Source organism: Lissotriton helveticus, chromosome 7 (assembly GCF_964261635.1).
Source record: "Lissotriton helveticus chromosome 7, aLisHel1.1, whole genome shotgun sequence".
In the NCBI taxonomy this organism is placed as follows: Eukaryota; Metazoa; Chordata; class Amphibia; order Caudata; family Salamandridae; genus Lissotriton; species Lissotriton helveticus.
The window spans coordinates 470,822,919-470,841,675 of record NC_136068.1 but is presented as its reverse complement, the minus strand read 5'-3'; the positions used below and the strand labels follow the sequence as shown (position 1 = coordinate 470,841,675).

The window sequence follows — 18,757 nt, the reverse complement described above, 5'->3', positions numbered from 1 at the left end:
GAAAATGAATTACATTTCAAGGCTGGTGAAGGAATCGAAGGATATATTCTTACTCAGCTTGACACAGACCCATGACTATTGGCATATCAAAGCAGATTTTCATGGGCGCAATGGAATGGATTGATCATGAAGAACATCCTCCTCCTACACGTGGCAAATGATTACACTGCTGTCTCCTTCACCATCAGTACTATTTCTTGTAGTAGTAGCCAATGTCAAATTCCACGCAAGTAGTAGTTATACTTTCAATACTTTTGTAGTGTAGTTCCTATTATCCCAATAGGCTCTGCGCATTGGAATAATATCTTCAATAGTATAGACATAGGACAGAGGTTAACTAGGTCTTCTACTGTCGATATTAGACTTAAAGTTTAATGTTTGCCAGCTAGCTCAGAGTTCACTAGAAACTTTCTCGAATAGACAAGGAGGAGTTTAACCTCTCTGGATAGACAAGAAGGGATTTAGTTTCTGACAACCATAGAACATGACAACTTTGCTCTCCCCTAATCAAGAGTGTATCTCTAGAGTTGTGTGAAAACAAAAGACAACTTATTTTACTCAGTCAGTTCAGTGCATTCTTAGTTTCACCAGATTGTAGAGAAAAGGAAGAGACGGGCGTGTTCAATAAAAAGATGTTATTTATTGATCAGTCTCTTTTCTCATATAAGAGAAATGAATCGCTATTATTGCAATACTTATAGTTAAGTAAAGTGCATACAGTAATAACAGAATTATAAAATAATACTGTAAAAGCATTGATATGGTTTCTTAGCCATATGATACTTAAAATGGATAAAATAGATACATACATATATACATTGACTAATCGTACTCAACTGGTGCTTCTAACTATGGCTACCCCAATGTACCTGACCTAAGCCTAATACGTGGGCGGGAGTAGATAAGTAGCAGTTTAAGTTAAGTTTGTTTTGCCAAGAGTCTGCTTCAAGAATTCTCTACAAAGGTTATTCAGTTCAGTACCTGGGATTTAGAAGGCTGGAGGGTTGGTATCTCTATCTCAGGGCTTGATATTCCAGCTGCCTGCGAGGGCGGCTTGGAAGCGCCGGAGCTGGATTTCTCGGCAGGAGAAAAGGCAGCGTCTCTCTCTCAGCGCATCAGAAAGGAGGGGCAGCGTCTGTGGGCTTCGCGGTCAGCTGGGCTCCTCGGCAAGTCTCGCTGCTCCAATCTTGTCACCACCTCGTGTGTTTGCTTAAGGCAATGTCGGTATTATTTATACCTGAAAGGTGCCGAGATTGACGTAAGGATGGACATAAATACGTCAATAAGGATGTCATACGAACTGATCGTTTGCACATTCTTTACTGAAGTTCTCGGCTAAATCAAAACAATGGCTGTGGGGATTTCCCAGGTCGTGGTAGGTTTGATTTGTTTTGAGAACACCGTATGCCTATTAGGGGGCTGGAGAAATAGTGCTTGCCTAATGAGATGGCATGCGCTATGACCTAATCAGATAACGGGCTTCTGTGCCGTTGTATGGCTAATCAGATAACGGGTTTCTGTGCAGTTGAATGGCTGCTAGTTAATTATTAACCAGACAAGGGTCAGAAATAGGGGGATCGATACAGCACCCATAGTAAATACATCACACCCACTCCACGTAATCTATGTCCATATTTACAAATCTAGGCAGAGTAAAAAAACTAGTAGTGCATGTGTATACCGAACCACCCCAAAATACAATTAAATGCATTCTGAAAATTGGAAATGCGAAATACACGAAAAGATGAGTATAGTTACTATATGCACTTCAAGCAGTATAATAATGCTAAATCTAATACGCATATTTTGAAATCAGTATGAACGAAATGCGGAAATTACACATGAAATGGCTCTTAATACAGAAGAAATGGTCGAGACCATCTCATCACAAAATCATAATACTTGCGAACATGCTAGAGGGTAGCTAATGTCTCTAGAGTAGCTAAAAATAGAAATTTTGTTCTCTAGGAATAGTTTTACTTTAAGCAGAAGATAAGTGTCCCAAAAAATCGTAAATATTTGGAAATGGAAGGGGAAAAAAAATGTCTCGCTTTCCGTAAAAACTGGTGGGAAAATTTCTTATTGCTTTATTTTCAAAGTTGAAGGCCAAATTCAGGGTGTATGGAACACCGTGTGCTAGTTTGTTCAAAGTCATTCTTTCTGCTCTGGTGAAAACATCATATTGTTGAGACTTTCGAAAAAACTGTCAACTGCTTCTTGCGAGAGTTCCACTAACTCGGAAAAATTTTGTAACATGCATTCATGAGCATGATTGCCTTCATTGATGTTTCGATCAGCATAGCTGACAGAAGGTCGTACCTGATCGATGCTGCTTTCATCTTGTACTTCACAACTCTTCAATCGTAGTGGTGAAGTCTCCACGAATGCCGTCATCAGGATTGGTAGCCGCTGGGGACAGCACAATGCATGAGCCAATACCGGACCCAACAAAGTCTCTGCGTCCATTGGCACATCCGATTGTAGTGTCAGACAGGTGTCCAACACGCATTCTTCGCCGCATAGCAAGCACCTTAATACAGGCATAACACAACTTTGCCACATCGGTCTAAATGAAAGAAACCAAGTCATGTTTAAATCTCGTAGCCGTGCTAGTCCAAGGACTTTAGTTATGCGGTCCCGGTAGCCAATAGCTCGGATTGTTTCTTCCATTATCGCTGGTGTCTTGTCTGTGACGTGGTTTGCCATAGCGAAGTAACAGGATCAAAAATAAGATGCCTGCCACTAGTCCCAAAAGGAGAGGAAGTCCGCCAAAGATGGAATGGACAAAATCAGGAAAAATACCTAGGATGGCTTTGAATGGGGTTAAAGCTCCTGAAAACACTGTCTTAAATACACTCGCGATTCCACTTGTATCAGAAATATTTAAGATTTCGCTCAGTATTTCTGCGAAATGTCTGGGGGAATTGGTTGATAACAGTGAATGAATCTCAGCAGTTGTCCTTGCAACTTGGAGATCATATGTTTCTTTTGATGACGTTAACATGGTTGGCGTCTGTAGGAGCACTGTCTTCATTCTGCTTAAAGTATCAATTCGAATAGAAGAAACTTTCTAACTGGGCCATAACCTTGCCTCCCTGTCTCGGGCATCGTTTGGGAACAATACTCGTTCACAGCACATGACCTTCGTAGTCACGGTTATGAGATAAGGTTTTCCGGGCAGCAGACTGCAACATCTGCGATCTACAAGTAGAATGTAACTCCCGTTCGAGAGTCTCCTAAAGAATGGTTCTATTTGTGTTGCAGGTGTGCCTAGCTGGTGACATGAAAGGTTATTTGAAGTCCCTTCACATGCTCCATGCAAACTAATACCCTGACACATAAGTGTACCCCCTAGTGACCTTTCACAATTATTGCCACTAAGGAACACACTTTGTCCTTTATTACTAACACATGCGTGTGTATAGGGCAAGTTCCATGTTGACTTAATGTATCCTTTACCCAACCTTTCATACTGGCCTGCCTGTATATATTTTTGGCAGTATTGAAACTGGAAAGTTGTTATCGGACTATTTATTATCCCATGTATTATCCATTCAATGACAGGTCGTTCTGACATTGTCAATGGTAATCTCTCAAGTTTTTCAATGCTCAGAATTGTATAGTCAGCACCCTTCTGTGCCAAACTGATTTGTTTATCAGTAAGGTAAAGATATTAAATAGTGACGTTGTGTTGATTAAACGCCAAGGCACATAGCCTGAACGCAGATTTTGTAACGTCCAGCCAAGTTGTACAATAGAACGCAATTGGGACTGACCGTGTTGTAACATCAGTAAGTCTTGCGATATTATATCGATTGCTGAAGACACAATACTGTCCAGTGAATATATTCTGGAGGACAGAGTCATTAACCCATTGTCCACAACAGAAAGGGATTTTTCCAAATTAATACGGTCAATTTCCCGTATTTTTTCTGCTGTCTCAATTTGAGTTACTGTCCAAGCTTCATTGTAAGCTGCATATATAGAGGCCGCTATGAAACGTTTTTGACGCTGTTTGCGTGGTCCCATAATGAAATCACGCAAGTCAGCACCTTCTTGAAGTAAAGTTAGGTGTTGCTTAATTTCTGCCAGTGTGGATGTTTGTAGCCATTGAAGGCAGAGCTTGCCCACACTGTAAGTAGTTACTATCCCTGGATGTTGTCTTTGGGAATATCTAGGGTCTGGCCTGGTCAATTTGAACCTCTGTATTTTGTTCAGGAATCTGTCTTGACAGTTATTTGTGTCTGTGGGCCAGATCAACCATTGTTTCCAATCAGGATGTGTTCTGTTTTGGTTTAAAATATGGTTCACGTCTATCTCAACATCTATAGAGCTATTACTGTTCGTTGTTGGCTTTGAAATAGACGGTTTGTTTAAGTCTTTGATTTTGGCTAAGCCAAGACAGGTAGTTTGTTGAATAGTGTCATTCAAAAATATAATTTGTTCTGGGATCATACAGGCTCTGAACAATGATTCTATACCTTGTACTTGCCAATCTTTTGTACCCCAAACAGTTTTTGTTTCAATGTTATTGTTCCAGAAATCAAAACCAAATGTATTCTTTTGCTCAAAAAATGAATCTGAATATATCAATTTCGTGTTTGTAAGCATGGTCTTCATACCTGTCTTATTTGACAATTTGAAATAAAATGTTTCTGCATTACTTGTGTTAAACCCTGAAAAATATGCATATTTATCATACAATGTTTTAGAACTACCCTTTGGAGGAGTAGCACAATGTTCCCATTGGTTATAATTTAAAACATTTCTAGATTGTGCAGATTTATGGAGATAATGGTTACCATAGTGGTTGTAGCAGAACATTTGATCATAATTAGACGAACCCTGCAAATAATCATGTTCTGTAAATTTAGCAGACATTACTAGGTCAGACATCATATCATTTATACTTTCAAAGTCCCAATCATCAGCGAATGTGCTTGGTTTTACAAAGTCACTTAACGAGATCTTAAATTGATGTGAATACTTCAGGATTTCAACCGGGCCATAGATTTCATAATCAGTATTGTCCCATGCTACACCGCCTGGTATAGGATTGGCTGTGAAGTTTACTGAAGAAAGTTCTCTTTTCTTGACGTGTGAAGATGTGTGTGGTTTAAGGACCAAGTTGATTTTCTGGCTTGCTGTGTCCATTTTAGCATATTTTCCCTCAATGAAATGTCCCAAGCATAGTACCATGATGAGCCAAAGTATGAGGATAAACGCACCTAATGTCACCCAAATTTCAATCCATGGAGAAGTCGGATAGGTTCCCTTTAGTTGATGAAAAAGTTCCTTTGCTTTGTCTTTAAAAGTTTTTGTTGATGGCTGTACTTCTGGTTCACTTGGATCTTCTGAAGCATCATCAAAGTTGATGAAGTAGCCGGATGCCGTTCTGTCAATTGTTCCAATTGCTTCTGGATTACTTTTTGTTTTTGGATTTTGCTTTATTTCATTAGCAAAGTCTGTAATTACATCATCGTAGGTTGTTGTTCCTTGATGAAAAGTTTTTATTTGGGTTTTAAGAGGTTCAAGTTCCATTGCTTTGTTGCATAGTCCTTGTTGTTTCACTGTAGATTTTCCAAATGTGATCAGTCTTTCAGTTTGAACCTCTGTGGATGTAGCAAACTTTGGTGTTCTGCTACTTCTTGGGAGTCCACTTGGCCTACTATTTGTTATCGGCCACATGATTGTGGTTTAACCAGGTCGATGGATATGACTCGGTTCTCCTTTTTACCAGCAAGGGGCGGTAGTACTACTGATCTTGTCCCGTTGATAGACAAGACAGGAACTGCTTTTCTGTAAGAAGGCCCAAATTCCTTCTTTACCGCGATCTTCTCTCTGACCAGATCCCCGACTTTTGGAATCCAGACAGGCCTTGCTGGAACAGGTGGTTTTTCTTCAGTGGTTGCTGGCTGCTGTTTCAACTTTATGTTGCTCAGGTCTTTTCTTGTTTCATTTAAGTCCTGTAAAATAGCCAAGCGATCTTTGATATCAAAGCATTTTTCTTTAACCACTGAAGTCTGACTATCTAAGTCCTGGATTAACATTCTAGTCCCAAACAATAGTTCGTACGGACTGAGTCCTTTCAGAGAATTTCTTGGCAGGTTATTTAGACTACGTTGGACACTTATTAAATGTTTGACCCACCCAGCTCCCGAACCTAATACCTTTGCTGTTATAGATTGCTTTATGCCTTGGTTTTTTCTTTACACCATCCCGTTTCCCTCAGGAAGGAAGTGAGAAGAGTCCCGCAATGCAATGTTCATTCTGGCCAGTCACCCCCCATAAGCTGTTTTTAGAGCTAAGGGAAAGATTTTGGTCAGAACGTAACATGCTTCTAGCGTATATGCCATTCTAGACTCGCAAATCTTTGTATAACAATTCCGACGTCAGCCGAAAGTTGGGGTCTACATTATAAGTGAAGATAGTCTCTACATGTTAATACGACGCATTATTCATACTGTGTTTTTATTATTTTTTGTTGATTTGATACATTCTGGAGTGAAACGCCATGGTAGTAAACCGTTTCTCTCGCCACTGCGATCTCTGTTGCAGTCTGGGCAGTTTTTTACAAAAATGTGATGATGCAGGCTCATGCCTGGCCACCAGTACACTGATTGTAATTCTTCCAGAGAATCTTTTAGCTTAAGGTGTCTGAGACCCTCACCCATATGTGCGTCTGCTATTAACAAGCCTCTCCTGTCCGTGTTTGGAATTACTCTATCCCCCACTCCAGGGATTCGAGCAAAAGGGACTGAGTTTGCATCGATTATGTATGTATAATTGAGTGGGTAATTGATCGGTAGCGCTGAGCAGTCGCCTTTTGATGACGTTTTCACTGCCAGCACAGTTTCTCAGTCAATGTATTTTACTGTACGCTTTTTTGTAGCTACGGAAGCCGATTTAGTTGCTACCGCTGTGGCTGTCTCAGCCAATGAATTCCCTGCAACGTGAACGCCATCACGCTGATGACTCAGTGAATGTATCACGTGAGTTTTTGGTAGTTCTTTCTGTAAAAGAACTACTTGTTCCCAAAGCACTTTTTGCTTTATTGTTGCACCTGTGTCATCTTTGTAACCATTTTGAATCCATTTCTGTAAATCGTTATTGTATGATTTGACGCAGTAATACGAATCGCACACTATAAGTGTCGGGAATTCGCGATCGGCATTATCTAGCGCCATTTTTAACGCTATTATTTCAGTTTGTTGTTCTGAATTATTTTCTACTGAGTGTGTTTTTGTAAGTAGAGGTCTTAATTTACCTCCGCGCCACACTTCTTTTACAATTTCGCATGTGGCGTTGTAAGCCAGTTCTCCCCAAACTGAGGGTTGAGCATGACCGTCTGTATATATTACACAGGCGTACTGTCGTAAAGGCAGAATGTCGATTGGCAGAGGGTATTCTCTCTCATATTCTAGATATTTTAATTCTTTCATTTCCGGGTCAAAATAGTATTTTACTTTGTCTGTAGCAACAGAATTTACCCATTGTATCCATTCTGGATTCAGTGCCGTTGTCGGTAAATTACATGGTGTTGTTAATGCCTCAAAAGCTGATTCTGCTGTTCTGACTGTAACCTGTCTACCGTCGGCTTGGTATTTTTCTTTTGCTACAGCTGTTTGAACCGCATGAACAATGTTTTCCTTAATGCTGAACCTTTTTTCAGCTTCTGTGTACAAATGTGATTTGTATGCAATTGGTACCTTCTCTCCCTCATTAGAGGTTAGGTACGTGAATCCGCATCTTCCTGGGATGACTCGAATCACAAGGTTGCGTGTGTTGTCACGTGTTTGTAATTTTGTTTTAACTAACATATCTGTTTGTAAAGATCTCAAAATTTCTGTGTGTTTTTGAGTCCAATTGATTCTTTTAAAATCTGGTTTTATAAGATCATAGAGAGGTTTAACTCTCTCTGCATAATTTATAATGTAAGTTCTTCCGAAATTTAGGAAACCTAGAATTGATTGTAAGTTTTTCAGTGTTCTAGGTGCTTGGATTACAGCACATTTCTCTAGGAAATTGTCAGCCAGGCTTTTGCCTTCACTTGATAGTTCATATCCTAAAAACAGGACAGTTAGATGGGCAATTCTTGACTTTTTAAAGTTGAATTTGTAACCCTCTGCTGCGAACCCAAGTATTATGGTGTTCACTCTCTTCAAGTGAGTATCCAAGTCATCATCTGTTAGATAGATGTCATCGACATAAGATAATGCCTCATCATCATATATTTGTAGTAACTCTGTTACTCTTGCTGAGAATAATCCTGGGCTGTTTTTAAACCCCTGGGGCAAACGACAGAAATTGTTTTGCGCGCCATTTATTGAGAACGCGGTCAAATATCTGCTCTCTGGTGCTATATTTTGACAGAAGAATCCATTAGAGATGTCTAATGTTGTTTTGTATTTTTTGCGCACTATGTTATTCATTAGTGCAGCACTATGCGAGTTTTGTACTGCAAAGGTTTTGCAACATGAGTTAAGGTGTCTGTAGTCCAAAACAAGACGATATGAATTGTCTGGTTTGGAGACAGGAAACAAAGGATTATTTATTTGTGAGGTGCAAGTTTCAATCACCCCCTGGTATTCAAGTTGATCTAGGATCTCTTTTACCCGTTTTTTTGCTTCTTGCTTAATTGGGTACTGCCTCTGAGCAGTAGGTTGTGATTTTAACTGGATTTTGTGAGGAGGAGAGTCCTCATCCCATCCCACATGGTTTTTATATAATGCAGGAGTTTGGGCTACTGCCCACTTTCTTGCAAGTGTATATTTTTTATGAATTGGAATATGATTTGAGAAGGCAGGCATAATTATTTCTTCGCCATGAGGGCACTCCCTGACAAACTCTGGTGGCCAGTCTCTTTCAGCTAGAAGGATGTCATAGCCCTTGGAGAGATTATCCCAAAAGAGACCCCTTATTTTCCTAGTCTTATCCCCCTCTATACGCAATGTTATTTCATATATTTTATGAGGTTTGCTAACTCTGGTATCTGCAGTTTCCACCTGAATGTATTCATTCGTGTCCACTGTCTCCAGATGATTCATAAGGATCTTGCGAGCTATGCTCACTTCTGCTGAGCTGTCTAGCATTGTCTGAGCCCATTCTCCGTTTTTCAGCTGTGTCCTCAGTATTCTCGGCATGGTTGATTACTTTAATACTGGCTACCTTCTTTTTTTTGAAACTGTAATTTTTTATTTTGATGAGCAGGTTCCTTGTCTTTGGACTTGACGTGCTCTTCCCTGTGTTCTGATCGTCCTCTTCTTTCCGATTTCTGCGAGGAAGTCTGAAAAGATTGAGAGGGACGTGTATCAATATCTTGATATCTATCAGGTTTTTTTAGATTATTCCTATTTCTAAGGTTGTATTTTTTCTCAGAGGGCTCCCTTTGGGGAGACTTGTGTCCTTGGTCCTGAGATCTTTCACTCCGCCGAGGAGACCTTCCTCTGGACTGGAATCTTTTTTCTTTAGGAGTGGATTGTTTGTTTCCATCCCAGCTCTTTTTTTTGAGTGTTTAGATTATTTTTAATAAATACTTTTTCAGGTTTTTCAATAAGTTGGGGTTTCACAGGTTTTCCACCCAAACTATCTCTTCCTAGTTCTTCATAGGATTTTTCTATGATTCTGGCAATTTCAAATGGTTGGTCTGCTATATCTGTCTCTTTCAACCTCTGGCGGATCGCCACATTTGCTGCTTCTCCCTTTATATTGGCTAATAATATTGCCGAGACCTGTTTGAAGTCTTTTAGTAGTTTCATACCAAGAGTTAAAGCAGGTTCTGGACCGTATTCATCTTGAATTTGTTTTAGCACATCTGGTATTACTGACATGGATGGAACACCATGTGTTTTTGTGTAAATGGAAGCAAAGACTGTACCCCAAGTGTCACAGTCCTCCACATGTGGTGCGATTCCCATTGGAAGACAGATATTAAGAATTCTGTGTTTCTCAACCGGGGTGGTAATACCGCCTCTATTTGAGTGATTTTTTGTGCTAACCAGAATGGAATTTGTTCCCGTTTTGCGGGTACTTTACCTAGACAGGACTGTATGTTCGGTGGTGTAATTTTATTTGTGTTCCCCTGGTGAGAGATCAGCTATGGAATTTTAATAGCTGGTTGCATTACATATTGGACTAATTGTCTATGTATTTTAATTAATTGTTTTAGCTGTGCTAAAAGTTCTGGTGCAGACATTTCTTCAATGTCTGGATGTGGTGTGTATCCGGATAGGACCGGCCACGTTGCTCCTGGTCTACCTAGTGGACCGAGCCTGGTGATGTGATTATTATGTTTTAGGGCGCCATTAAACCAGAGCAGGTGCTCTTGGTATTTGAGTGGTATTTCCACCTCCTCGAAAGGAGTGTACTCATTGGGAGGTTCCTCTATTTTGTAATAGTGGAAGTCCTTTGTTACAGCGTTTGCTGCTGGAAAGTTTATCCATGAATAGAATACCTCTGTCTGCCTCAATTACGAATATGACTGTACCACCTCTCGGTGTCAGCCCATTTTCTATAAGTTTTAAAGTTATAGATTTTCTTATGTTGACCGGGATGAGTATTGCATCCGGGTCTTGCTGTAGGAGACTATTGTCAGCCACTAGGAGTTGAGCTGCTATTCTAGCTGTCTCCCTTTCTTCTTCATTTTCTGACATTCTACTGTCAAGAAGATTTTGTTTATTTGCAGATCAGGTTTCTATGGAAATAAAGATTAGATGCACAATATTTTGGAACAGTGTATCCTTCAACGTTGAATAAACCAAGAACCATACATAGGAGTCTGCTCCTACTAAGTTTGGCGGATATAACCTTTCACCCACTCCAGACGTCTTTGGAGTATTATGGGGAAAAAGGGGTCTGTGTGAAAAAGCACGACTGAGTTACTCTAATGTCTTACGTTAGATTTATCGCCTATCCAAACCGTTGGGCGCCATGTAGTGTAGTTCCTATTATCCCAATAGGCTCTGCGCATTGGAATAATATATTCAATAGTATAGACGTAGGACAGAGGTTAACTAGGTCTTCTACTGTCGATATTAGACTTAAAGTTTAATGTTTGCCAGCTAGCTCAGAGTTCACTAGAAACTTTCTCGAATAGACAAGGAGGAGTTTAACCTCTCTGGATAGACAAGAAGGGATTTAGTTTCTGACAACCATAGAACATGACAACTTTGCTCTCCCCTAATCAAGAGTGTATCTCTAGAGTCGTGTGAAAACAAAAGACAACTTATTTTACTCAGTCAGTTCAGTGCATTCTTAGTTTCACCAGATTGTAGAGAAAAGGAAGAGACGGGCGTGTTCAATAAAAAGATGTTATTTATTGATCAGTCTCTTTTCTCATACAAGAGAAATGAATCGCTATTATTGCAATACTTATAGTTAAGTAAAGTGCATACAGTAATAACAGAATTATAGAATAATACTGTAAAAGCATTGATATGGTTTCTTAGCCATATGATACTTAAAATGGATAAAATAGATACATACATATATACATTGACTAATCGTACTCAACTGGTGCTTCTAACTACGGCTACCCCAATGTACCTGACCTAAGCCTAATACGTGGGCGAGAGTAGATAAGTAGCAGTTTAAGTTAAGTTTGTTTTGCCAAGAGTCTGCTTCAAGAATTCTCTACAAAGGTTATTCAGTTCAGTACCTGGGATTTAGAAGGCTGGAGGGTTGGTATCTCTATCTCAGGGCTTGATATTCCAGCTGCCTGCGAGGGCGGCTTGGAAGCGCCGGAGCTGGATTTCTCGGCAGGAGAAAAGGCAGCGTCTCTCTCTCAGCGCATCAGAAAGGAGGGGCAGCGTCTGTGGGCTTCGCGGTCAGCTGGGCTCCTCGGCAAGTCTCGCTGCTCCAATCTTGTCACCACCTCGTGTGTTTGCTTAAGGCAATGTCGGTATTATTTATACCTGAAAGGTGCCGAGATTGACGTAAGGATGGACATAAATACGTCAATAAGGATGTCATACGAACTGATCGTTCGCACATTCTTTACTGAAGTTCTCGGCTAAATCAAAACAATGGCTGTGGGGATTTCCCAGGTCGTGGTAGGTTTGATTTGTTTTGAGAACACCGTATGCCTATTAGGGGGCTGGAGAAATAGTGCTTGCCTAATGAGATGGCATGCGCTATGACCTAATCAGATAACGGGCTTCTGTGCCGTTGTATGGCTAATCAGATAACGGGTTTCTGTGCAGTTGAATGGCTGCTAGTTAATTATTAACCAGACATGGGTCAGAAATAGGGGGATCGATACAGTACCCATAGTAAATACATCACACTTTAGCATTTGTAAGGCTACATTTTGGCACTGTTCTAGTGTACTGTCATGTGCTATAGTATCTATCGTACCGTTCTAATGCTCCGCTAAGGCCAATCAAGGTTTCAATTTCTTTTTTTTCATATGCTGCAACTGCCACTGTGTACCACCACTAGTACCACCGCAATGATGCCATTTCAACCGCCAAGGATTGCCAACCTTAATCGCCATTTGCCATGCAGCCAGCCCTGTGCCTAGCCCTAATTTCAAACACGAATTACAGGTAAGATAAGCGCTTGGGGGGAGGAAGAATCATGGAGTAGTATGAGAGACGAGAGACTGGCAGTAGTACTAGTAAAGTCCTAGGACAATTGAATTCACTAACTCTGTGAGAGGCACTTACTTTTGTAAACATTTGGGCAATTACTTACACAATTTGAATCAAGAATCCACTTAAGTTTCAGGAAAACAAACTTACAGTTAACCCCCCCCCCCTCCAGCCTCAACTGCAGTAAAAACACGTATGCTATGTTTAAGTTGAAAGTAATAATTATTTATATCCCTAACAAAAATAAACTATCTCGCAAGACCCGACCCACCCCCCCTCCCTAACCCCAAAGAATGTCTGTGAAATAAAAAGTCCCCAAAGTCCAAAAAACCCAACTCCCAATTCCCACCCCCCAAAAGTCTTTAAAAAAGGGGCAAGGGACAGTCTCTCCTTCTCTAATGCCGCCGGCGGCGCACTTTTTGGGCCAGGTGGTCATGCTCCTTGCGGAGGTTCTTGAGCAGGATTCTCAGTTTCTTCTGCTCCTGCTCAAGGTAGGGCACCCTGAGGGTTAGGCGGTGCACGCGTGCCTTGCACCTGCTGTGGGGGGCAGCTGGTTTTTTTGGCTGCTTGGCGGTGGCGGGTGGCTGCGGTACCATGGCTCCGTACCGCTGGAGGCCTGCCCTGACTGCCTGACCCAGGGAGCGCGGAGGAGGATGCAGCTGTCCCTGTGGATGTTGTGGTGGTCTGCGACTGCGTTTCCTCCTCCTCCTGGGCCACCAGCCGCCGATATTCGGCGACAGTCGCCTCCAGTTTCCGTTGCCGGGCCCGTCTAGCCAGCTCCTTCCGTGACAGTTTGGAAGGAGCATCTATATGAAGAAAGAAAAACATAGTCTGTAACCAATGCTCTTTAAGATTAACACAAAAAAATTCAGCAGAAAGTTGTGTCACAGTAGAACTAGCAACTTGCAAGCACAGTACATAACATTTGTGGCCTGTATCTATCTAACCTCCCACTTCTTCAGCCTTGCTCTAACATTAGTGGGAGTTTCAGGAATCAATTCTATGAGCACTATGGACTCACTACATTAGAGTCGACTATGACAGTACACCAGTCTTATTCTTCTTCTTCTCTCTTGTTTAGCGAAATTGGTACGTAAACTTCTGGAAGCCAGCATAATGCCAGCGCAGTCAACTTGCACCCGAGAATAACAGATGCACGCCATGATGACACGGGCTTGCGTTACTGTACCACTCCAGGACATGCAGGTGGTGAAGGTCTTACTTTTCTATTATGGGTGGCACTGAGAAAACTCTGTTACAAGGGCTACTGCTTAATTAATTTAACTTTCACCCTACAGTGCCAATGACTACTAGAAAAGGAAAATGAAGAAGATAAATAATATGATTATCTATCCCTTCACAGGATATGTATTTGATTACATATGGGATGACTTTAGGTGCTTTGTTTTGTATTGAGTGAACACTGATAGGCCACACATGAATGACAGAGTTGTACTAAAATTATTAACAGAGGTAGTGAGTGGCCCCCGTAATCGCCGGATATATGCTGTGCTTGCAATACAAAGTACTGCTACTATTCATGGTAGTATTCGGAAAAATTACATGGATGGATTGTCCTCCTATCAAATCAAAAAGTAAACTAGTATCTTATTCTTTCTTGGTGGTCATTGACAGTTTCTTGTTGGGAATTGTCAAAGCATAAACATTTAGAAGACTTCAAAAGACATTATGGACAACCCAGAGGACTGCACTCAGTGCATAGAGATATTGATGAATAGAATGGGAGTTTCGTTTAACACCTTTTGCCAACTGTTCAAGCTTAGTTAGCTACACAGACAGACTAATAATAATAACCTAGTAGTACCACAGGGAGTCATAGTAGAGGCAGGATAAGAATTTAGAAACAGTCTACAAGAAGATCAAAGACGATGTAGGAAAAATCGAATGAGGAACGTTAGTAAAAAATAGGTACTCTAAAAGGTAGGGAAGTATAATTATTAATATTAACATGAAAACATACTGGGGCCAGCAGAGGAGCCCTCGCCGGACCGATCCTGGCCTTCCTGGTCCTCGTCCGCCGGCGCCGCTACCTCCTCCTCCTCTGTCCTCTTGCCCCTGGGGGGAGTGTACAACATGAAAGAAAGAACCAAACATGGATGATTGTTGTCAACCAAATAAAACATTTCAAAAGAACAATAACAAATTATTTCGGGGAAATAGCAACCAGACAACAATTGCACTACATTTATTGACCTATCTGGTGTGGTCTACTAGGATATTAGTATTGCTGGATTCGCGGACCGTCGACTTGGAAAGTTATGTAACTCTCTAAACCAACTACAAAAAGGTTCGACTAGGACTGGCAGGAAGCACTTCGGAGCACGCGAAGTGACAGACAAAGTCCATCGTGATTGCAGACCAGTGAGAACACTAAAAAGTAAGTTTCCTACTACATAACCAGTCATTAAAATACTCAAACTATCAATCCACCACAAACTCTTATTAGTGGCAGGTGTACAAAGGAAGGACTGGACTTGAGTCTCTAGGGGCAGATTTACAAGTCCCTTGCGTCTCTTTTGCTCTGTCGTTGCGTGACTTTTGTGACGCAGCGGCAGTGCAAAAGAGGCGCCTTGGTGCGGGATACATTAACGACGTGACGCATCTGGGAGATGCATCACGTTGTAAAGCCCTGCGCCATCAGGGGGCGTTCCGGCGCAAGGGAGGGCGTTCCTGAGCAGGAACGCATCCTAAAAGTGGCTGAGTGAAATCTACAAGATTTCACTCAGTCACTTTTAGGCCAATGCTGCCTCACTCTAAATTCTGCGGCTGCTTGAAGCAGACGTACGGCTTGACGCAGCATTGGGGAGATAGGGCACCCAAGAGCATTGCTGGAGCTGCGTCGTGGTTGCGACTCAACTCCAGCAATGCGCTGATTTTAGGGCACAGATGCGTGACGCTTCTGTGCCGTTTTTTCCCCATGGTGCACCGCATTGTAAATGCGGCGCACCATGGGTGGTAGAGGCGTGGCGCACAATTACTGGCGCATCCCTGCTAATTTGCAGGGATGCGCCAGTAATTGTAAATCTACCCCTGGGTGTCTAGCATTATGCAATTCTGTAAAGTACACTCATACATAATTACTCAGGCCAATGAAATGAGCACAAAAAAATCAAAAACAAATAAGCATAGTAGCACCGCCACTGAGCAGGAGAGCAGTGCACCTGAAATACAATCACAGAACATTTTGAAACATAATTTACCTACAATGTAATCGGCAGCATTATTGCTCTTCGGAAAAAAAAATTATTTGCAATATGATAACACATAGAGCAGGAGAAAACAGAGTAGTGATTAAATAGCTACTACTACTCAACAAGCCCGGGGATCTCGACACCTAGCAGGTCGAGCAGGTCGCGTTCACGGTCCAGGAGGTCGGACCACCGGTGCGTGGCCTGGTTGTAGGTGCGCCGGACCCGAGAGTGTTTGTACATAGCCCGGCACACCTTCTCCCACAGCTTCCGACGCTCCCGGAGCCTGTACCCGCTAGTGATCCTGCCGCCTGCCGCGATGGTCTTGGGGAGGCGGCGCTGCACATAGTAAACCAGTGCGGCCACCTCCTCCGCGCTGAAGATCTCCTGGACTGTGACGTTCTCCCCCCGCAATCGCCCGCATTGGAGCCGGGTACGGGGTGCGGGACCCTTCCCCTTCTCCTTTCCGGCTCCCTGTGCCATGGTCCTGTACAGCAGAAAGAAAAAAATGGAAAGAATAGGGAAAAAGTAAAGTACATTTTTTTTTAAAGTAGCTTTAAAAGTAACGAAAAGTTGAAAAAAACTAAAAATATAGATCTAGAAAAAAAGAGGGATAGATATAGAGTAGAAAAGATTAAAAAAAGTCCAAAGAAACAAAGGATTGCACAGATGAAAGGAGGATTAGAAAGCATGCACAGAACCATAGCAATGAATGAAAAAACAAGATGGCCGCGCCCATTGAGGACCGCGTGGGTAAGTTCGCGTGATTTTTCCCCCGCGAGTACGCAAAAACACGTGCGAACTTGTAATAGCGCGCCGCACACAACGCGACATTGCCAATAGCGCCCGGAAACGGAAATACGCAATGCGCACAAGATGGTCGCGCCCATGTACAACCGCTTGGGCAACCCCGCGGTCGGTGCGCTGCAAGCGGTGCGCAAATAAGCAAAAAAACGCGCAAACATGCAAAAAAAAAAGAAATCCGCAAATTCGCACGAATTCGCGGATTTCAAGTTCGATTTCGAGCAAATTCGCGCCCTGCGAATCTCGCGAAATTGCAGAAAAACGAATTTTGCAAAACTGAAAGCACTTAGCAGGTGCAAAAGTTCAAGCTAATTTGTAACCATTCCCTGTATTGCTTCCTGAGGGGCGCCTCCAGAGTTCAGTTGCCTACTTGCAACTATTCTCAGACCCTGCTCTGACCCTCAAAGCAGGGTCAGAGAATAGTTACAAGTATGGCACAATGCTCCTGTAAAAAAAATTAAGCTGCAACAGGAAGCACTTACAGCTAAGGAAGCAGGTGCCAGACTTGAAGCTCAAATTCAGTGACACATTAACCAGCCCCAAATTAATTCATCTCAGTTGAGGTTGGGAAGGTGTGCTTTCCCCCCATAATCGACAGTGGTAAACAAGAGGGTGGTAGTGGTGAACCAAAGGGTGACAGTGGTGAACCAGAGGGTGCTGTGATGAACCAGAGGGTGGCAGTGGTGAGTGCTGAACCAGAGAGTGGCAGGGGTGAACCAGAGGGTGTCAGTGATGAACCAGAGGGTGACAGTGGTGAACCAGAGGGTGCTGTGATGAACCAGAGGGTGGCAGTGGTGAGTGCTAAACCTGAGGGTGGCAGGGGTGAACCAGAGGGTGTCAGTGGTGAACCAGAGGGTGCTTTGATGAACCAGAGGGTGGCAGTGATGAACCAGAGGGTGGCACTGGTGAACCAGCGGGTGCTGTGATGAACAAGAGGGTGGCAGTGATGAACCAGAGGGGACAGTGATGATCCAGAGGGAGGCAGTGGCAAACCAGAGGGTGGCAGTGATGAACCAGAGGGTGGAAGTGATGAACCTGAGGGTGGCAGTGGTGAACAAGAGGGTGGTAGTGGTGAACCAGAGGGTGTCAGTGGTGAACCAGAGGGTGCTGTGATGAACCAGAGGGTGGCAGTGATGAACCAGAGGTGAACCAGAGGGTGCTGTGATGAACCAGAGGGTGGCAGTGATGAACCGGAGGGGGACAGTGATGATCCTGAGGGTGGCAGTGGCAAACCAGAGGGGGGCAGTAATGAACCAGAGGGTGGCAGTGATGAACCAGAGGGTGGCAGTGGTGAACCAGAGGGTGACAGTGGTGAACCAGAGGGTGCTGTGATGAACCAGTGGGTGGCAGTGGTGAGTGCTGAACCAGAGGGTGGCAGCAGGGGTGAACCAGAGGGTGCTGCGATGAACTAGAGGGTGGCAGTGGTGAGTGCTGAACCTGAGGGTGGCAGGGGTGAACAAGAGGGTGTCAGTGGTGAACCTGAGGGGCCCCTCCAGAGTTCAGTTGCCTACTTGCAACTATTCTCTGACCCTGCTCTGACCCTCAAAGCAGGGTCAGAGAATAGTTACAAGTATGGCACAATGCTCCTGTAAAAAAAAATAAACTGCAACAGGAAGCACTTACAGCTAAGGAAGCAGGTGCCGGACTTGAAGCTCAAATTCAGTGACACATTAACCAGCCCCAAATTAATTCATCTCAGTTGAGGTTGGGAAGGTGTGCTTTCCCCCCATACTCGACAGTGGTAAACAAGAGGGTGGTAGTGGTGAACCAAAGGGTGACAGTGGTGAACCAGAGGGTGCTGTGATGAACCAGAGGGTGGCAGTGGTGAGTGCTGAACCAGGGAGTGGCAGGGGTGAACCAGAGGGTGTCAGTGGTGAACCAGAGGGTGACAGTGGTGAACCAGAGGGTGCTGTGATGAACCAGAGGGTGGCAGTGGTGAGTGCTAAACCTGAGGGTGGCAGGGGTGAACCAGAGGGTGTCAGCGGTGAACCAGAGGGTGCTTTGATGAACCAGAGGGTGGCAGTGATGAACCAGAGGGTGGCACTGGTGAACCAGTGGGTGCTGTGATGAACAAGAGGGTGGTAGTGATGAACCAGAGGGGGACAGTGATGATCCAGAGGGTGGCAGTGGCAAACCAGAGGGTGGCAGTGATGA

The 18,757-nt window shown here is 43.1% G+C and overlaps 1 long non-coding RNA gene across 1 annotated transcript in view; it reads left to right on the top strand.

Moving 5' to 3' along the window:
* LOC144766826 (uncharacterized) overlaps positions 1-18,757 on the top strand; it is a 463,578-nt gene that overhangs the window by 368,282 nt on the left and 76,539 nt on the right. The window contains exon 3 of the long non-coding RNA XR_013597945.1: positions 12,439-12,545. This is a non-coding gene — a long non-coding RNA (uncharacterized LOC144766826). The remainder of the gene's footprint in view (positions 1-12,438; positions 12,546-18,757) is intronic.